Source organism: Monodon monoceros, unplaced genomic scaffold (genome assembly GCF_005190385.1).
Source record: "Monodon monoceros isolate NGI ecotype Baffin Bay Population unplaced genomic scaffold, NGI_Narwhal_1 Super_Scaffold_14, whole genome shotgun sequence".
NCBI lineage: Eukaryota > Metazoa > Chordata > Mammalia > Artiodactyla > Monodontidae > Monodon > Monodon monoceros.
Genome location: NW_021703770.1, coordinates 69,611,162 through 69,633,985, shown reverse-complemented (window position 1 = coordinate 69,633,985; position 22,824 = coordinate 69,611,162). Strand labels below are relative to the sequence as shown.

At 34.8% G+C, this 22,824-nt stretch overlaps 1 long non-coding RNA gene across 2 annotated transcripts; it reads right to left on the bottom strand.

Annotated features, from left to right (window-relative positions):
• Positions 1-10,291: 10,291 nt before the first annotated feature.
• LOC114895504 lies at positions 10,292-22,095 on the bottom strand. Of its 2 annotated transcripts, XR_003793567.1 has the most exons (4): positions 21,673-22,095; positions 18,775-18,890; positions 14,520-14,635; positions 10,292-10,340 (listed from the first exon to the last, which is right to left on the bottom strand). It is a non-coding gene; the product is annotated as an uncharacterized LOC114895504 (long non-coding RNA). The 2 variants fall into 2 exon arrangements; XR_003793566.1 differs by lacking the exon at positions 10,292-10,340 and having other exon boundaries at positions 14,500-14,635.
• Between the last annotated feature and the right edge of the window lie 729 nt (positions 22,096-22,824).

Below are 22,824 nucleotides of genomic sequence, written 5' to 3'. Positions count from 1 at the left end.
GATTGAATAAATTAATAAATGGAGGATGAGAGACAAATCTCCCATGTATAAGAATTCGAAATAAATTATATAGATATTCCACCCTAAATGAGGGGAGATAATGACTTTCTTTCAAAGAGGACAGTTTAAAAAGGAGGAGAGAAGAGTAACTTTACAGTGGAGAAATCTGAAAAATAGTACTTCAGTCAAGCAATTATAGTCAATATCTATAGTCATAAATCATATTGATAACATGTACCCCTGACAATTGTGCAAAGATAATTCTATATGGAAGGATAAACTTTTCAACAAATGTGTAGAATACTTGAATACCCACACACAAAGGAAAAAATACACTCAATTATTGCCTAAATTCACATGCAAAAATTAGCTCAAAATGTAGCCTAGATCTAAATTTTAGACCTGAAACTATAAAACTTCTAAAAGTAAATGTAGAAGAAGATCTTAATGATGTTGGGTTTGGCAAAGATTTCTTAAATAGGATATTTAAGCAAAAATTATAAAAGAAAACAATTGGTATATTCAATTTCATCAAAATTAAGGACTTTTGCACTTCAAAGATACCATTAAGAAAATGAAAAGATAAGAAATGCACAAGGAGAAAATATTTTCAAAATATATTTTTGATTTTTGCATAGTATATAATGAAAACTATGACTCAATAATAAGAAGAAATTAATTTGATTAACGGCGACAAAAAAATTGGGAAAAAATTTGAACTCACACTTTTCTAGAAAAGAAAAGAATGCCAAAGAAGTACATGAAAAGATGCTCAACATTAGTAGTTTCAGAAATGCAAATTAAACCCACAGTGAGATACTTTTGTGCATCTATTAAAATAGCAACAATTTAAAACAGACACACACACACACACACACACACACACACACACACAAAACAACAAACACTCCTGGGCATATACCTGAAGAAAACCATAATTCAAAAAGATACATGGACCCCAATCTTCACAGCAGCACTGGTTACAATAGCCAGGACATGGAAGCAACCTAAATGTCCATCGACAGAGGAATGGATAGAGAAGATGCGGTACATATAAACAATGAAATATTACTCAGCCACAAAAAGGAATGAAATAATGCCATTTGCAGCAACAGGGATGAACCTAGGGATTATCATACTGAGTGAAGTAAGTCAGACAGAGAAGGACACATATCATATGGTATCACTTATATGTGGAATCTAAAAATATGGTACAAGTGAACTTATTTACAAAACAGAAATAGAGTTACAGATGTAGAAAACAATCTTATGGTTAACAGGGAGGTCAGGAGGGGAGGGATAAATTGGGACATGTGGGATTGACATATACATATTGCTATATATAAAATAGATAACTAATGAGGACCTACTCTATAGTACAGGGAACTCTACTCAATACTCTGTAATGACCTATATGGGAAAAGAATCTACATATACATATGGATATACGTATATGTATATCTGAATCACTTTGCTGAACACCTGAAACTAACACAACTTTGTAAATCAACTATACTTCAGTAGAAATTTAAAAAGCAAACAAACAAAAACCAAAAAGTCTACAAAACATGACAACACAAAGTAATGGCCATGATCAAGAGAAACTGGAACTTTTAAACTATGTTGGTGAAGATGCAAAATGGCATCTGGCCACTTGGACAAGCATATTCAGAGTTTCTGACAAAGTTAAGCATACAATTACCATAGTGATCTAGCAATTCCACTCATAAGTATTCACGCAAAGGAAATGAAAATATATAGCACATAAAGACTTGTGTTCAGATGTTCATAGCAGCTTTACTCATGATAGCCAGAAACAAGAAACAACCCAAATGTCCATCAGCTGGTTAAAAAAGAGTAGTAGATGCATGGATTGGAATATTACTCAGAAATAAAAAGGAAAAGCTATTGATAGAGTCAATTTATGTCAACAACATAAATTAATCTCTAAAGCATGATTCTATGTGAAAGAAGTCATATACACAAACCCATCTATTTTTTTGTTTCCATTTATGTAACGTTCTGGAATAGGCCAAACTATTAAGACAATAAACAGTTCAGTAGTTGTCAGGAGTTGGTGAGGGGACTAAGTGGAAAGGGGCACAAGGGAAATGTATAGAGTACTGTATGGAACTATTCTATGTTGTGGTTATGGTGGTGAGTATACAATGGGATACATTTATCAAAATTCATCAAAGTATACACTTAAATGGAAATTTTATTATATGTAGATTTTACCTAAATAAAGCTGATTTAAAATTAATTTAGGCTGAAATTTTGTAAAATTCTTCTAAATCTATAGCACAGGGAGCTCAGCTTGGTGCTCTGTGACGACCTAGATGGGTGGGATGTGGGGTTGGGAGGGAGGTCCAAAAGGGAGGGGATATAGGGATACATAGAGCTGATTCACTTGATTGTACAGCAGAAACTAACACAACATTGTAAAGCAATTTTACTTCAGTAAAAATAAAGTAAACCACAGAAATATTTGTACATAACAATTCCCATGGGTTTTGACTTTTTATGTATCTTCTGTGGTCCTTTTCAGGAAATATTATGGAAAATATTTTAATTAAAGCCAACTGACATTGACTTTATTTTCTTTATGTTAGAACATAGGCATTTTCTGTTCCTTCTCTTATTTTTCACTTCTATCTGGATCCAAATAAATGAATATACAGTGTTTTTGTGTTTTCAAACAATTGGAACTCCTTTTCAGATATGTGAGTATGATATTAGGTTTTAACGTAAGGAATCTTGATTACATGGGATTTATTTTTTTTGCTAGAAGAAATCTTGATCATCAAATAGTTCAAAATTTTCATTTTGTAGGAACTTGAAATCCAGTTAAAGTATTCAAAGACATATTGTTAGTTACTTAAATAGCTCAGTCTAAGATTCAGGTCTGCAATGTTTCCTTTTTGACAACATTTTTCTTGTATTCTTTCATCAAACATGTCTATTTTTGTCAAGAAGTGTAGTGTACTCCCCTTCCTCCTTTTATCTATCTATCTATCTATCTATCTATCATCTATCTATCTAATCTATCTACCATCTATTTCCAATTGGGATGAAATTCATGTAGCATAAAATTAACCAAAGTGAGTGGACTTTTAAACCGTTTTGATTTGGGTTAATGTCTACAACAGTCATTTGGTTTTGGTCTTTTCCTTTCATGATATGGTTCTGAAGTGAGAAAGGTTGCTTTGAGCTTCATAGATATCCATTAAGCATCCTCTTTTGTGTGTGTCCTTCTGGTCTGGGACCTTCAGAATAAAGTTTTAGGTCCAGAATCCAAGTCTCTCTTCCTATCGCTTCTTTTGGATAGCCTTTCGAGGTCAATATACCATGTAGTGACCTTTCCCCACATCCTGACATTCAGAATGGTCTTACCTTCTTTTTGCAAATTATCTAAATTCTCAGCTTCGTGTAGGTAAGGTTATTGAATAACCAATTCCTAACTCCTGTAAAGGTATAAGAGAGGCTAGAGTGCATGGTTCCTAACTGCTTGCTGCTTAATCGCTCCCTTTCATTTGAAGCTATAAGCACTTTTTAGTAGTGGAGAGAGATTGACCATCTGTGGATTCTGGCTGACCCTGAAATGTTGTCTTACTCTCTGCATTCAGGAGTTAGTGCCTGTTTAGGCTGAGCACTTTTTATGCCAAAACATCTCTTGGATTCCCTGGATTTATAAATAAGACTTGGGTAGTTCACTATGGGGACCTTCCCTGACACTCTCCAGAGCTGAATGTGCTTGTTTTCTTCTGTAGGACTTGAAGTATTGATAAGGTTTTGATTTAGAGGTGTGAGAGAATGGTCCCCAGTTGACTATGTCCTCAGGCTGAATTGGATCTGGAGAAATAAACAAGTGATCTTTCCAACTGCTGGCAGCAGAGAACCTAAGTTACCCTTTCTCAGGAGCAAAGGTCAAGAGGGGTCCATATTCATTAATTCAATGGGAACCCGAACCTCAGTTTAGGAAAGTTAGAAAATTCACACTCACAAAAAAAGTACAACTCTCTAATCTTTACATCCATGTCAGTCTCATTTGTCCCAACTCACAACGAGCTATCAAATTTTGTGGCAAGCTATAAACTTGTTGAGTCATTAGCCTGCCTGGTTAATGGAGGAAAAATAAATTCCTGTTCCTGCATAATGACATTTATTCACTGTAGACATTTGCATCACTGGGAAATGATAAAACCTCATCCTTCATAATGAAGTTCTGGGCTGACAAAGAGGAAAATATAGTGTCGTGGGACAACTATGAATATAAAACAAGCTTAATAAAGAAATAGTGACAAATTATATTATGCCAAATGCAATAAAAAATGTTACTAACTCATTGGAAATGTCGTAAATAATCTAAATAGTTTTTGACTGTCAAGGCTTTGAAAAATATATTCCTTTAAAAATGAGGCACAGAAGAGATAATTTAATTGCCATGATATTTTGACAAGCTTGGAGATTCCCATCTTCGGCTTATTTGCTAAATTTGGATACTTGTTCAAGTTGAAATGAAGGGAGGAACACAATTAACCAGTTTTGCTGTTCTATTGTTGATCTGGCAAGAAAGCTGTGAGTACTCTTAAGCTCCAGGACCACTGCTTTGGCTTCAGATCAATATTTGGATGATGTTGTAATCAGTTTAGACAAGTGCATCTTCACAAAGTAGGCGAAGTCTCAGATTTTGAACTTGAACCCTGAGAAAAGACAATTGTCATACTTACAACATTACCTAATAGTAAGTTGTAGCTTCTGAAACACCTGTCACCAGCCCTTCTTAATCAACTTGACTAAGCCTCTGGCTTAGAATTGAAGGACTTACATGCTAGAAGGTATTTTTCTTCTTCTCATCAAGTATTTGCCACAGAATTATCTACTCTCATTACTATTGGATATCTTACAAGTTTCTTTATTCTGATTTTACTGGGAAAGGATGCTCTTTCTCAGTCATGTAACCATTCTGCATCGCTATTTTTCTTTTGTCCTTTTATCTTCTATGTTTTGAAGACTCTTATCTGACGCTTAGAGGAGCAGCTAAGAAGTAGAGACATGACTTCAGCACCTATGATATTTTGAACAGCATTTTTCTTTTGTTACCAGTTCATCAGAAGAGGCAACAGCCATGCATCCTGCTTGGACCTGCCAAGGATAGGGATCCCTAGCCCCACCAAAACAAGAGTTAAACTAAGCCTGTCTTTTCATGCTCTTATAAATGCAGAAAATAGAGTAAAGAAGAAAAGAATCACCATTCAGTTCATGATACCGCACCTTCTATCAAATCTCTATCTTAGTGTACTCTGTAATTAAAAATTTGACTTATATAGGAGCTGTTCTTTTCCAGGATGAAGTTGAGGGTTGAGTGTTGAACACTTTGCATTCCACAGCAGAAGTTCCACTGCTCAGTCAATCACAGGTTTCTTTCCCACCAAACCTTCTCTACATTGCCCTCCACACAGCTATCGCCAATTCACTGGACTTGGTGTGTAAGATGTGACCAATTTGCCATTTGGCTCTCGAGGGTAGATTACACTCCCAAGTCATGTATGATCTTTAATTTCCTTTGAAACCCTGGGTTGGCTTTGAGATATATATATATATCCCATTTTGAATTTTTTTGAAAGTTGATACATATTTCCCAAAGAGCAATTTAATTTCTCTTGTTGAAATTCCCTCACTTGTGTTTAGTGCTCCTAAAGCTATTTCTAGAGTTATTGATCATATTCCCATAATTTTCCTGAACCATTGTCATTGACAACTCAATCTTCATGCTTTTATCTTTGTACAAACTCAGAAATAACTCTGGATCAGCTCATTCAAAATAACTGATACATCAAGAGTTTTTGATGCTCTGATTATCACGTCAGCTATTTCTCCAATGTGAAGAATTAAATTTAAAACTTCTGTTTTGCAAGACACTGCTAAAAGAATGAAGAGGCAGCCACAGACTGGGGGAAAATATTTGTAAAACACGTACCTGATAAAGGTCTTGTATCCCAAATATACAAACTTCTCTTAAAACTCAACAATAAGAAAACAAAAAATTTATGTTTAAAAAATGGGGAAAATATCTGAATAAATACTTCACCAGAAAGATATACACGTAGCAAATAAACACACAAAAATGTGCTCAACATCATTTTTCATTAGGGAATTGTAAATTAAAAGAATGAGATACCACTATACATCTATTAGAATGGTCAAACTCCAAAGCTCAATACCAAATGCTGGTGAGGATGCACAGCAAAAAAATACTACTTTTGTTCATTGTTGGTGGGAATGCAAACTGCTACAGCCACTTTGCAAGACAGTTTGTCAGTCTCTTACAAAACATAGTCTTAGCGTACAATTCAGCAATCACACTCTTAGGTATTTACCCAACAGTGTTGAAAATCTATGTCCACACAGAAACCTGTGCACTGGGTGTTTAAAGCAGCTATTTTATTCATACCTTTCACAGTGTGGAAGGAACCAAGACGTTCTTCAGTAGGTGGATGGATAAATAAACTGTGGTACATCCATACACTAGAATATTATTCAGCGGTGAAAAAGAAATGAACTATCGAGCCATGAAAAGACACGGAAGAACCGTAAGCACGTATTACTAGGTGAAAGAAGCCAGACAGAAAATGTTACATGCCACATGATTTTAACTAAATAATATTCTGGGAAAAGCAAATCTATGGAGACAGTAAAAAGATCAGTGGTTGCCAAGCGTTATGGGGGAGAAAAGGAGGGACACATAGGTGAAATTCAGGGGATTTTTAAGGTGAATAAAATTATTCTGTATGATACTGTAATGATAGATAGATAAATAGAATGATAGATAGTTATGCATTTGTCAATACCCATAGAAATGTAGAGTGAACCCTAATATAAACTGTGGACTTTAGTTAAAAATAACATAAATTCACCAATTATAACAAATTGATGACAAAAGTACCATACTAACGCAATAGTGGACACGTGTGTAGTGGGTGGGGAGAGAGGGTGAGGGGAACCCTCTGTACTTTCTTCTCAATCTTTCTGTAAGCTTAGAATTGCTCTAAAAAATAAAGTCTATTTATTTTATTGTTTTATAAAAACAACCTCCCCCCCAAATTGATATACTGTTTTCTTGATGCCATGATTATTATTTCAGCTATTTCTCCAATGTGGTTTTTTTATTCTTATTCATCTAGTCCATCTTGACTTACTTTAAATTGTAAATTTATATGCACAAAACCATATATTTTTAGTGTTGCTAAATATTGTTTATGTATCGTTCTTCTAGGGTCCAACAACTTTGATGCTAATTACTTATAGTTTTTCGTATGCAGTACACAATTGTGACAATACAACTTAGATACATAAAATATTAAAGAATACGCAATCAGAGAATATCAAGCAACTGTAATTGACTTCACCCTTGAGCTTCTTATTAGATTGAGAATTGTCCTTACTGATGGATGCAAAATGATGTGCCATCATGTGTGATTGATTGGAAATCATTTATATGGAAAGCCATGATGAGGACCTGCCATCCCAATGAAAGTAGAGCTGATGGCCATGGTTACCTTTGCTTCCTGTGTACAAAGTTTGGCCCTCAAGGAAGTCATGAAATTATAATTCCACATACTATAGAATAAATGGCATAATCATTGTTTGTTGGATAACGATAGCTAACATTTGAGTATATAACATGTCAGGCACTGACAGAGGGCTTGGCATGTATTAATATAAACCATTTAATCTTTACAACAGTCTTACAAAGTAGGTGGTTTTATTATTTCCGTTTTATAGATGACAAAACTAAGTCATGCAAGGTTAAGTAACTTACAAGCTTAAGCCAAATGAAGGGTTAGGGTTAGGGGCAGAACTGTGATTTGACCTTAGGCAGACACTCTGGCATGCATTTTCTTTTCTATGCTTATCTTAGTGATAGGAAGTGTGGATGCAAATGCTGAAACTTTGATTTAAAAAATACACAATCTAGTTTGTCTTCTAACTTTGGACATCTAATGTTCAAAGCACTCCTCAAAATCTCACTTACTGACCCTGCTTTGGTCTTGTGTCTACAGAGCAAAGCAGATGGTACTCTTAGCTACTGCCTGACACACAGAGGCTCTGACCCCCTAGAGCACTTTGTCCTAAACTTGCTGGGTGACCCCGTACACTTGCTCTAGACTGTCTCTATGTGTCTCTGTGAACAGGCCCATCTGAGGGGAGCTACCCTTGTTCCTGCGCTCCTGGAAGAAAAACAAGATCACAAGCTATTGCTGAGAAAAGGCAGCAAGATTGTGGGGTGGATAGACAAACCCATGGGAACCATGAGTACAAAAAATATAGAAGAAACTACTTACTTATTGGTTGAAGCTACAGTTTTTGGTTAATACTTCTAAAAAAAGATTCACAGTGAATTTTAGTTTGCCAAGTTTATTCTTTGCAAACTGTTAGATAATCTACACTTTTTACAGATTGCTAGCTCTATATTAAACAAACATATCTGGCAGACACCTTTTCATAAGAATGAAAAGACTGAAATTCTTTTTTGTGATAAATTGAAAGAAACAGAAAAACAACTGGGAACAAATACTGCAACTTTTTAATTGTCTAAAGTTCATGGAATGCTAAATGCAATCTTCTCCCCACTCCTGCAGAATACAAAACCCGCACTGAAATGTGAGGGAGGTGGCCATTCTGAAAAAGGATTAATGATCCTATGAAACCAATGAACAGCACAGTCTTTGTGCAATTATTTTTACTTTCTCCTCTTAAAATGTGTAATGAAGTAAATTTATAGATATCAACTCCCTGCAATTTACTTGAATTGAGTTATAAGAATTTTAAATGGCAAGACAGTGCCCAACTATAAAGATACAAAGCTATTTTACAGAAGATGGCCATTACCATAAATTTTAAAACTTATGATCACATCCTCTTAAGAATGAATTTGAAACTAAAAGACAGGAATTTTTCTCTTCTTTTGTGGGTAAAGGGATGAGAACGTTTTGAATAATAAAGGAGGTGTTTAGAATGTTAAATGAAAAAGAAATGAGATGATAGCAAGTTGGTGGGTAGAGAAGAAACTGTCCAATCTAAGACTCTTTCCCTCCTGCTACAAAAGATCCATTCTAGACTTGCCTTGACTATAGTTCTTATTAAAGCAATCATCCTTGATGTTCCTCATACAAGCGACTATATCATTACATCTGATATAATGTGCACTCAGAAGGAATATTATATGAATTATCTGGGGAGAAAGTGAAATATTGCTCGGAGCATGATAACATATAGAGAAAGGAGAAGCTGATTATCTGATTCCTAAATGGATGTTTGGAACAGTAAGGGGAGCTTTATTTTACTGTATAGTCAGAAACATGCTAGGATTCTTAAAAAAATGTGGAGTTTGAATCACATGACTAGTTATAAAACTGAATTCACTATGGGTGGGAAAGTTCAGACAGATTTTGAGTGGTATAATCCTGAGAACAACTTGGAAAAGAAAAACAAGATAGAAGCTGCATAAAATCAGTAAAACTGTACCTAAAATATAACAATAGTGTTTTCTCTTGATAGAATTATACAAGTACACCGAACAGATTTTTAGAAGCTTGCCTTAGCTTACAAAATAATTTCATATAATATGCATTTGTTTATATATGAGTATATATATATATATCTATATACATATACCTATAAATTCACAGTGGACTCATGAAGGAAATTAAAGAATTAATGATAAATGTGTGAGTATATGGACTACACTTGGGAAAATATTGAGCATAATTATCAGCTTACCTATGTTAAGACTGTATCATATTTGTACATCTGTATTCTGATTACTCCAAAATGCTTTCCAACTTAGTATAATCCATTTTATTCTTGTATAACTGGAAAGTGGAAAACCTGTAACTTGGCCCAATTTCCATGGCCGGTGATTAAAATTTTCCTGGTTGACAAAGTTGTAGTCAAAATTTCCTCCTGGCAGCTGCCGGCTCTCTCTCCCTAGGGCATAGAAGTAGTGTGAAAATTTCTGCGCCATCCCTAAGCTCCCACAACTTACTCACTGCAGGTCTAAGTTCTCTATAACGGCCAACATTTTGGCTCAACAGATGTCAATTCCTGCCTTTCACAACGTGCATTTTCCTGCCTTTCACACGACATGTCAAAATACTTGAATTTGCTGTCATTTACCATTTGACTGCTGACAGCGGCTCAGTTCAAATTGTGGACAGCACAGCTCCTACTAGTGGACTGGCCATCTAACAGACAATATCAAGAGAAAGCAGAGCTCACCCTGGTGGTGGTGGTTGGCTTCCGGTTTCACTAGTTCAGCTTGAAGCTACTTCTCAAGTCTTCTTCAGGGAAGACAAAATAGAGTTCAGTTTTATGATGTTCCCAGCAACCATGTCCATAAAACAGTGAAGAGTGGTAAATACATTAACTTCAATATCATGAAATGTAAATATCATATCAATAGAATGAAATAGTAGAAGGAAGCAAGTTGCTTTGCAAGACAAGCATTGATGAATGAATCGAACCACCTCTTTCTTTTTTGCTTCCCTTTTTTTTTAACCAGACAAAATTATTAAGTAACATACTATATCCTGGACTCTGTAGAATTACTTTTACACACTTAAAAAACTGAAGGGATCATATCACACACTTTTACCTGTTTTGACACAAGTGTAAGCTTTTCTGTACAACTCTCACGGAAATCCTAAAGTACGAATACCCACCCTGTATGACATGGTGTCTTACAAAATGATGTATTAAGTAAAAAAACTCTATGACTGCTGACAACATTCACAATCTACCTCGTGTTAAAAATTGTTTATGAAATCAGGAAAAGAAGGCACTAGAGGTTTTTGCTGTGGTTTCAGAGCCCCTGGCGATTTGGCATACCTAAGTTGACTGTTACCTTTATTTTTTTCCTTTCCAAAATGTATTCTCACTGGGGTCTGGTGTGACATGTGCAATATCACCTTAATCTCTACATCGCTATGTCTGGCATGAAAACTTCGCTTTTCCAAGAGAAGTAACTACATTGTTATTGGAAACAAAATTACATTTGCTCAAAAAACTGAGCCCCACGAGCCTGCCCTGGTTTATCAACTATAGAGAAAAAATCAGATATCAGTCATTCTGATTTGGAATAAGATTTTTCTGGTAGAGAAAGAGGACTTTGATATGTGACAGAGAAAAATGTGCTACTTGTTAATATTCTCTTATATCGTAGAATAAGTTCTACTAAAAAATATAAAACATTTTTCCTTCATGTATTTGAACAAAATGTTCTAAATTATCTGATGTATTGAAATGCAGTTATCACTTTACAGCAGATCGGAAGGCACACATTAACTGAGTGAGCATCAAAATATGACCAGAGGGATTGTGTTGTATTCCTCTTAGCCTTCTTTTTATTCTTGGAAGCATAGTTACTTTACAATATTATGTTCGTTTCAGGTGTATAGCATAGTGATTCAGTATATTTTTACAGATTATACTTCATTAAAAGTTATCACAAATAATGGCTATATTTCCCTGTGCTATACAATATATCCTTGTTGCTTCTCTATTTTATACACAGTAGTTTGTATCTGTTAATCCCCACCCCTATCTTGCTCCTCTCCACTTCCCTCTCCCCACTGGTAACCACTAGTTTGTTTTCTATATCTGCGAGTCTGTCTTGCATATACATTCATTTATATTATGGTTTAGATTCTACATATAAGTGATATCACACGATATTTGTCTTTATCTGTCTGACTTATTTCACTAAGTATAATATTCTCTAGGTCCATCCATGTTGTTGCAAGTGGCAGAATTTCATTCTTTTTTATGGATAAGTAATATTCCATTGTGTGTGTATATAACACACCACATCTTCTTTATCCATTCATCTCTTGATGGACACTTAGGTTGCTTCCACATCTTGCTATTGTAAATAGTGCTACTCTGAACATTGGGGCGCTTGTATCATTTCAAATTACTGTTTTCATTTTTTCCAGATATATACCAAGGAATGGATTGCTGAATCATATGGCAGTTATATTTTCAGTTTTTTGAGGAAACTCCACGCAGTCTTTCATAGTGGCTGTACCAATTGCATTCCCACCAACAGTTTTAAGTGTTCCTTTTTCTCCACATCCTTGCCAACATTGGTTATTTGTAGAATTTTTGACAGCCATCCTGACAGGCACGAGGTGATATTTCATTGTCGTTTTGATTTGACTTTTGCTAATAATTAGCAATGTTGATCATCTTTTCATGTGCCTATTGGCCATCTGTGGATCTTCTCTGGAAAAATATTCAGGTCTTCTGCCCATTTTTTGGATTGGATTTTTTCTTTTTTTGATATTGAGTTGTGTAAGCTGTTTATACATTTTGGATATTAACCCCCTGTTGGTCACATAATTTGCAAATATTTTCTCCTGTTCTGTAGGTCTTCTTTTCAATCTGTTGATGGATTTTTTTTGCTGTACAAAGGCTTTTAAGTTTAACTAGGTCCCGTTTGTTTATTTTTGCTTTTGTTTCTTTTGCCTTAGGAGACAGATCCAAAAAATATATTGCTCTGATTTATGTCAAAGAGTGTTCTGCCTATGTTCTCTTCTAGGCGTTTTCTGGTTTCAGGTCTTACATTGAGGTCTTTCATCCATTTTAAGTTTATTTTTGTATATGGTGTGAGGAAATGTTCTAATCTCATTGTTTTACAGGTAGCTTCCCAAACTTCCCAACACCACTTAACAAAGAGACTGTCTTTTCGCCATTGCATATTCTTGCCTCTTCCTCTTCATGCTCTTGTGTTTCCATATAATGTCAGATATAATTGTTTCTTCCTAAATCTTTTCTCAGTGATTGAAAAACACTGCCCTTCTCTCTCCCAGATCTTGGCAGGTGTTGATTCCTCTCTTTGGGGAACTTTCCCTGATTTTCCAGAGTTTCCATATGGCAAACTTCTATAACCTTTAGAACAACTTGTCCAAATCCTTCCCGTTATTTCCTATATTCTCTTCTCTCTGTTACCTTTGGAATGTCCAAGTCAGTGTTACTGAACTTAATGGATAATAACATTTGTTTCTGTCTTGGTGTTCCCTCATATACTGTGAGATCCTAAAGAGCACAGACTGCTGTTGACTTTGTTTATTGAGTGCCTGGTGCTGTAGTGTATAACACATTGAGAGGACTTAGTGTTTCTTGATTAATTCCAGGACCACTGGGATTCACTTAAGGCCCCATATTTGGCTATAAACCACACAACGTACTGGGAAATCATTTGAGGTTTTAGCAATTGGTCAGGATGTATAACATGATAAGAAATGGAAATTTTTCTCTGGATTAAAAACTTCCCATATCCCGAGCAGGAACTTTCTTTTTCCAGTGGGCTGCTTCCTTCAGGGAGAAAAGGAAAACCCCTCACAGCTTAACATGTGGTAACTAACGCCAAGTCATGAGGGAGTTCTTAGTAAGTGGATTCTGCAAATAGACTGAATACCATAGTTAGTGACCCACAAAGGCAGATGCATCTCCAGAAATCCAGAATGACTGCCTTTCCTCTTGGATTCTCTGAGGCATGAAACAATTTTCTTTAAAACTTCTACCTTCCTCCCCCACGTTTGTCAAAATCAATTGTTTTGAAGTTAAAAAAGAAACTGAGCATGTTCTCCATATTCCAATAGAAAAATCTATGCCACATAACTTATTAATGGATCTCATTAACACTTCATAATATATTCCTGTTTGCAGGTAGGATGTTTAATCATATATATGCCTGCCTATGTCAGCTCTGTTTATAGTGAGACCAAAATGAGAACTGCAATCACAAACAATGAGCTCATACAATACTATTAATATCACCATTTTGATTATTATATTATTTATTGAGCTCTAGCCTCTCTGTTGAAGATTAAAGCATAATATTATACAGAAACAAAAAAACCCTTCAGCTAATATTCTAACATCTTTACTGCCCAAGACTGAAGCTCCACAGAATTTAGGTTTATTTTGATAATTTACTGAGGGGAAAACTGTCAGACTTGATGTTGATGGTGGAGAAAGGAACTGAAATTATTTTCTCAGTCTTCCACCATCTACCCTGCCTACTCCTTAACTTTAATTTGGCTCTCAAGACCAGATCCAGATTTTGTAGGACTTTAAGTTTATACAATTTTGGGGTACTTCTTTAAGAAAAAGATGCTGTATTAGTCAGGTCAGATTGCTGTAACAAAATACCGCAGACTGGGTAGCTTAAACAACAGAAATGTTTTTTTGGTCTTTCATATAACCTTTATTTTATTTATTTATTTAATTGAAGTATAGTTGGTAACAATGTTGTGTTAGTTTCAGGTGTACAGCAAAGTGATTCAGTTTTTTATATACATATATAATTATATATATAATTTTTCAGTTTCTTTTCCCTTATGGATTATTACAAGATACTGAGCATAGTTCCTTGCGCTATACAGTAGGTCCTTGTTGGTTACCTATTTTACATTTAGTAGTGTGTATATAAACAACAGAAATCTTTTTCTTACAGTCTGGAGGTTGGAAGTCCGAGTCCAAGGTGGCATCAGAGTTGATTTCTGCTGAGACTTTTCTTCCTGTCTTGTAGATGGTGGTCTTCTCTCTGTGTCCTCACATGGCCTCTTCTCTGTGTGAATGACACAGAGAGAGAGAGAGAAGGAACGATATTGAAAGAGGCCTGATGATTTCTACGTTTAATCATGTGAAGCAGACCGATTAGTAAAGGATGTAGCTCAATTTATGTCTTGCACCCACTTATAGACCAGTTATGATACTAGGGGTTGGAGTGCTATGATTATCCCATCCTTCATGGGGTGTCAACTCTTGATGAAACAACTGTGCTTAGGGTGGCAGTTTCATACAAGAAAAGTGGTTGCGGTATATGTGGCAGTATCATGGAGAGAAGAAGATAAATCATGAAAATAATAAGGGGCCTATACAGATGATCATACAAATGTCTACCACACTTTTCCGTTAATATCATAACAATATTTCTCCTTTCCTTTTCAGTTTGTACTTACTTTCCTAGTGCTTTTTGCCATATTGCTTTAGATAAATGCATTTTAGATTCAAACATATTTTCAGACAAGTTTGATTAGGATCTCAGTAAAATGATATTTTTAAAAGCATAAGAGATTGTCTTGGCTGGTAAAGAGTAATATTATGTCCTTTAAAATGATTACAGTGCAACTTTCAAGTTATCTCACCCCATTGTGCAATCTCTACTTCTTTAGCTCTATTGTTTTCAGATTATTTGTTTCAATTTTCCAGTTGGCTTGATGAATAAAAGGGAATGTGATATAAAAGCCTTATTTTCCATTACTGAAAAATTTCTATATGATTTTCTTCTTCTTATATCTCTTGAGTCCCAGAGAAAAAGAATGGAAACTTATCAAAGAATCTTATACAATTTGAAATCAGTTTACTTTTTGTGTTGGACAGAGCATAACATTTACAAACCATATGGATAATATCTAGATAAGTTAAGACATATCAGCATTGCTTTTATCTGGTAAAATATACACATTTTCCACCAACTTAGACAATTTTTTTAAACATATGTTAGACATAAACATGTGTAACTAATTGTGCCAATTTGAGGATTAATTTTAATTTGCATAACACATTCCAAAACTTCATGGAAAAAAACTATAGGACAATTGGGAACCAGTATAGCCTAATTGCTCAAAGAAAACTTATGTTGTCCTTTGGTGGATGAAAATTAATCCACAATTGACCTTTTCTTTTTCTTCCTTTTTTTTTTTTTAAAGGGTGACTTTAAAAACCATCATGACTGAATTGAGGCACAGATTATGGGCCAATACCATTTAACACCAGTTATCTTAGGAAAATTGAAGCATCTGAAAAGAAAGGATTGAACATTTATATAATGCCTTGGAGTATCCCCTGACCTGTGACAGGGCAAAACTACTGCTGGTCTAGAGCTTTAAAAAGTAAGCACTGTATATTTTATTGGAAGAGCTAATTACCTTTTTGGTTAGCTAAAAGAAATTATTTTAGCCAAGTAATGTGATCCCACCAGCAGACAAAAACTTTTAGATTTTTAGGAAACTTCATGACAATGAAGTGTGAACTGGGGACTCTATGAATGTCACAAATGGCAACAAAAGGTAAGAAGTCAACATGATAGATATAACTCTTGTTGATGACAGATTAGAGCCTCAAATAGGCCATCTATGGTGGTTAATTCTCAGCTGGAAGGCAAGGAATTTTTTGACTAGTTTCTGGGATATTGCCATTTCTAATATTACAATGTTTCCAGCTATTTAAAAAAGCATAATCTTTGTGAAATGTTTAGAAAGATATTAGAATGAAGGACTATTAGACATTTCAATAGAATGTATTTTTATGATTTATCCCTTGAATTTTTCCCAGGTTAATTTAATTGTTCTTTGTCTGACATCTCAAGTTATTTAGTAATGAAATTCATTCAAGGCTATGAATTTCCCTCTAAATAAAACTTTGGCTGAATTACCTAAGTGACACGTAGTTCTAATTATAACCAGTTTCTAGGTATTCTGTAATTACAATTTTGATTTTTTTCTTGAAAGTTAAGACTCATGCATTTTGTCCCCCACCCCCACCTCCCAGTGATTGGATTTATTTTCCATATGGTTTGTCTAATGCTTAACTTTGTTATTAATTTTTAGTTTTATAATATTGTTTTTGAAAATATTGACTAGCACAAGTTTTCTTTTTGTGTATTTATTGAGATGTTATTCATAGCATAATACCATGATTGCCAAAGAGAACCCCATTTTTCTTTAAAATCTGAATGAAGTAAAATTTGTTCCTTATAATACACATTCAATTATCTGCACCATCAATTATGATGTTTATATTTTCCAGTGTGGAAGTCAATTTTGTTGGTTTCTGTCCCATCTGTCTTTATGTATTCCATATCCTTTTGCAATCTATCCTGTCTTGTTTCTATTACTTTGTGCTTCTATATCTTTTTTTTTAACATCTTTATTAGAGTATAATTGCTTTACAATGGTGTGTTAGTTTCTGCTTTATAACAAAATGAATCAGCTATACATATACATATATCCCCGTATCTCCTCCCTCTTGCATCTCCCTCCCTCTCTCCCTATCCCACCCTTCCAAGTGGTCACAAAGCACCAAGCTGATCTCCCTGTGCTATGTGGCTGCTTCCCACTAGCTATCTATTTTACATTTGGTAGTGTATGTATGTCCATGCCACTCTCTCACTTCATCCCAGCTTACCCTTCCCCCTCCCCATGTCCTCAAGTCCATTCTCTACATCTGCGTCTTTATTCCTGTCCTGCCCTGTGCTTATATTTCTACAGTGTGTAGCTTTTGCTTCTATAAAGGATCAAAAAATTTTTTTGACATTTCTTTTTGGATTGTGTACTTCTGGATCCTGTTTCCTGTCTCTTGTCTTACAGAAGTTATTTATAGATATTACATTGCTTTTTCTTTGCTTATGCTCAAAAGAGGCAAAATCTGAAAGGGTTAAGATTTGTAATCTGATTGCAGTTGATTCACCCTCTGTCCACTTATTTTATTGTAGATACAACAGCTAAATGTCAGACTGAAAAGCACAGTTCATGGCCTAATTTCCAGTTTTGGGTAAATTCACTTAGTGCAAGTCAATTGTAAACATTTCTTTCTAAGTCCATTTCATTTGGAACAGGAAAAACTATAATACCCACCAGATACCACTACCAAGGCTCTTTCATTTTCTAAAGTGATTTTTACTTGTAGAGAGAACTTCTAACAGAATACAGTGGCCATGACCTTTGTTCTCTATTTTATATTTTATTTTATTTTATTTCATTTTATTGGCAGTCTCTTTAAAGATGTAGGAAAATGGGGTGCTAAGATGTGGAAAAGGCAGAAAAAGGGTTTGGGAAGAAGTGCTATCCTTGTTTTACATTCTATACTTGAGAACTAAAAGGGCTGGCTACTTGTTTTCTAATTAACTAGAATCCATTATTAGGAAAACAAAGATATGAAAATGCATGAAATATCATTTCCATTTTTTTCATAATTATCTGAAGTACACCATAAAGGGCAACTGAAGTTTTTAATTTCTTAGTTTAGTTCCACATATTTTTAACTAATGTCAGTTCTTCCTAGATTCTGGCATTATATCTCATGAAAGTCTGATCTTCCACGTTATAGATTCTATTCTTTCTTGGAAATTTTAGTGAGGAGCGGTGAGAAGTTCTAATATGACTGGGGTGAAGGAATCCTACTTATCAGATGCTCTTCTGACCTGTCAATCCTTATAGATTAGCAAAAAGAATAAGTCATGGGAAAAAAGAACATTAAGTGTTTGAACTCTGATCTCTTCTATTACATTCTGGTGTAACCACTATAAGCTACATCTTAGTATCCTCATTTGTATAATAGGAACATTAGAATTCATCATCCCTAAATTTCACTTATGTCTAAAATACATGATTTGTTGTCTTGTTTATAGATCATGTATTATAGAGTCACATTTTCCAGACATAGGCAAAACTGATATTAAGGAAAGGTATGGAACTTATTTGTTCCCAATTACTCTCTGAAAGACTTCTTCAGGCAGCCAGCTTACTGGCCCGAGAACCTGCCACTTCTCCTTACTCCAGTCAGTCAAGGGAGAATGAGCCTGCTACGAGCCATTTAAACAGATTTTTAATTCTATAGTAAGGCTTCTTGCTTATGGAGAGATATATATTAAATATATTTTTTAATTCTTATGCTTTTAAGGAAGATTTTTTTAAACTTGCTTACTTGTCTTTATGACACAGAAGACAGCATGATTCTCTCAAGGTTTTGACATCCTTTTCTGTAAGTGGTCATCCATCCCAATGGTCTTTGATAGACAACAGCATGGTGTCTCTGTTTATCTTGGGGAAGGGAAAGAACTAGGTATCAGTTTAATGTTGAAGATAAAATTGTCTACTCATCTGTTTTTTGGGGGGTGGGTGGGAAACATCAACAAAATGATTTTTAATTATTAAATATTTGAGGTTTTGTACAGCTTATGAGTCTAATTCACTTAGGGGAAGAAATCTATTATACAGAAATAATTTGACTATTCGAATATATTTGATAATTAATTAAACATATTCAAAATGCTCATTTCTCATCTCACATACAATTACTTTATTTTCTTATGGCTTGGATCAAGGCTGAGAACAAGCTTTCATGAAAAAGTGTTTGAAGTCTTCAAGAAAGTTGATACCACTATCTTTTTCTATTACAATTTATGAAGAACAATTATCATTTCAGATCTGAAGCAGTTTTTACTGTAAACAACAGCCCTCTAACAAATTCAGGTGTTTTTCATTACAAGTATTTTTTTCTCAGGTGGATAAGTTAATATTTTTCTACATTCCTTAGATTTCAAGTTCCAAGTGCAAACTCTTTATTTTCCTAAGAATTACAGAGTATATTCATTTTTAAGTCATGGAGAAGAGCACAGTTTCTCAACTTATTTTGGTAATACTTATGTAAATTTTAAAAGAAAAAAGATACATGCCTCTAATGGCACACACTGAGCTTGTGTTTAGTTAGAAAAGTCAGACAAGATTTATAAACCAAAAAATCTAAATTAGCCTAGTTTAGAAGGTCCTGTGTCAAAAATAAAAGTTTAAAGAGGACTGTACCCTGTTTGCTTAAGGCAGTATTCTCAAAGTTTTCATGGTAAGAAGGAATCTCAATATTTGCCCAGCCTAGTGTGCACAGCTCATCATAAAGGCCTTTTTATTACCACTGGGGCTCCTATATTTGTGGCTAGTAGCAGTTGCCTCTACCTGAATAGGGTCTAAGGAGAAGAAAAAAAAATCACTGTGGGCTTTTGAAAATAAGACTTATGTGCAATGAATGAATCATATCATATTCAAACTAACATTCTCCAATTCATATCTAAAAGTCTTTCACAGCAACATCAATTGAAAACTGACAGAACAAACAAATGACAGGTATCAAAATCATTGTGCAAAGTGAATCCAAGTTACCAGCTGATGACCTCACAGAGTTGGAACTACTCTTTCCGATAAACTGAATTTTCTTTAAAGTTAAAAGTCCTTGTGTTTGGACACTGGAGAGAAATACCCAGTCCTTGGAAATTACAAATGGAGGCAAACACTTCAAGACCATATTTTCATTAGCTCCCCTTTATGACTGCACTATCCAACTCAATACTTGACGTTTCTGTTTAATTTTGTAAATTTCTTTGTCATGGTTATGATGATATGAATAACAAGGATAATGTCACTGAAGGTGTTCAGCATTGTTATTGACTGTGTGTCAAATATTGCACACTTTTCTTTTAGATGCTGAGTTTGAGAAGATCTGAGAAGTGAAGTGATTTGCCCAGGTATTCAAGGTTACTTCATGTTTAAAATAAAATCAATACTTTTTCTATTTAAGAAGATAACTGTTTTCTTGCAAATACAAATTTTTCATATCTAAGGCCAAATATTCTAATCTAAAATACTGGACAAGCAGGGACTAAGCGTTAAGTCATTTTTAAGGCACAACTTAAACACATCTCCATGTAACCTAGCCTCCCTGGTTTCTGTCCTTTTGGAGTACTTTGTAACTCTGGTGAAAGCACTTAGCAAATTATTTTTGTGCCTAAGTTTAATCCCTTATTTGTTTATTCTTTGAGGTGAACCTCGACTTAGTCATTTCCCTAAAGCTGTGAGCACAATGGCTAGATTGTTGAAATGATATAAATAATTATTGCAAATGGAAGTCCAAGCAACTTTATAGTTTTGACGACAGCCAAAAAAGCCCTAGCGAACCCTGCAATTTATCATTCTTGTTTCACCTTCTTCATCAACACTGGAATAGGGCCAAATATCCAAATTAATGGGAAGTGACATGGAACGCTTCATACTATAAATGTAAATCTGCTGTCTTTTAAAAAACGTACTATTTTGGATCCAAATCCTATGTTCTATCCTTCCAGCAAGTAAGTAGTCAAGATTACTAATAAATGAAAAATATAGACCTGATATCATCCTCCAAATTTTTGAGCTAGTTTATTAATGAGATATATGTTTGAATGAAAAAATATTTATAGTATAATTGCACATTGGAAAGGCGATCAAAATTTGATATAAGAAGTCAAGTGGAATAAGGAAATTTTACATAACATTTTGATGGATGGGTAATTGGAGTATGTGGCTAAAATATTTTTCTGCATTTTCATCCATTTATCCACAAATATTTGTTGAAATATGACAATATGTCAGGAACTGTTCAGAGAGAGAACTATCCTCTTGCAAATATAAATCCTCCTATATGTTCTATGTGGGACATCCATCAAACTATTCTTTGGCTTTTCTTTAGCTCACTTTGGAGGAATTGATACTCTACCTATTTACTTCCCTCTTTTCTCTCTCCCTCTAACAGAATATTTATTCAACATTTTAATATGCTACCATTTTAAAACACACACACACACACACACACACACGACTCCCATATCCTTCTCTAGCTACTCTTATTGCTCCTCACAACTAACTTCCTGAAAAATGTTTATTTCTCATTCCTTATTCCATTCCAGTCTGACCTCCACTTATATGATTCCAACAAAACAGAACTTACTAAAGGCATCAAAGTTCACATTAATCCAAGTTCAGTGGACACAGTGAATTCTTACTGTGCTTGACTCACCATCAGGATTTGATACTGCCGACCATTTCCTCCTACTTGAAAAACACTTTCCTTGGTTTCTTTTCTTCTTAATCCTCCCATGGATTCTTCTAGGTAATCCATATTTGTTGCTATTGTAAATGGTATTTTTCTTTGTATTTCAATTTCTGATTGTTCATTGCCTGTATATAGAAACACAACCGACTTATATATATGGCAATTATGAAAGCTACTATAAATATCCATATGCAGGTTTTGGTGTGGACAGAAGTTCTCAGCTCCTTTGGGTGAATGCCAAGGAGCATGATTACAGGATCATACGGTGAGAGTATGTTTAGTTATGTAATAAACCACCGAACAGCCTTGTTTGGTACAGTGGCTGTACCATTTTGCATTCCCACCAGCAATGAACGAGAGTTCCTGTTGCTCCACATCCTTGTCAACGTTTGGTGTTGTCAGTGTTCTGAATTTGGCCATTCTAATAGAGGTGCAGTAATATCTCATTGTTGTTTTAATTTACATTTCTCTGATGACATATGATGTGAAGCAGCTTTTCATTATTTGCCATCTGTATATCTTCTTTGGTGAGGTGTCTGTTCAGGTCTTTGGCCCATTTTTTAATTGAATTATTTGTTTTTTTGTGTGTATTTTGGATAACAGTTCTTTATAGATATATCTTTTGCAAATATTTTCTCCCAGTCTAAGGCTTGTCTTGTCCTCTTCATATTGTCTTTCACAGAGCAGTTTTTTTTTTTTTTTTTTTTCATTTTCTGCTTTGCTTTTGCTGATGGTGGCTGAGATCTGCCCTGAAATCTCTGGTAGTGTCCAGCCTTGGGGACTTGTTTGGATCTGTGGTGGTTTCAATAAATGGGCACACACTTTTTGACACTCTTAGCATAGAGAGGTGACGTTTACATCTCTTACCCTTAAATCTGAGCATACTTGTGACTCACTGTGATGACAGAATTCAGTGGGAGTTAGGCTGCCTGACTTTTGAAGCTGTCAGAAAGAACGAAACAGCTTCTTTGTTGTTCTCTGGGACACTCATTTTTGGATCCTGGGCTCCAGATAAGGGGTCTGAATACCTTGAAGTCACCCTGCTGTGAGAGAATCCAGGCCAAATAGCCACATAAAAGTATTTCAGTTTACCACCTCAGCTAAGGTCCTAGTTGC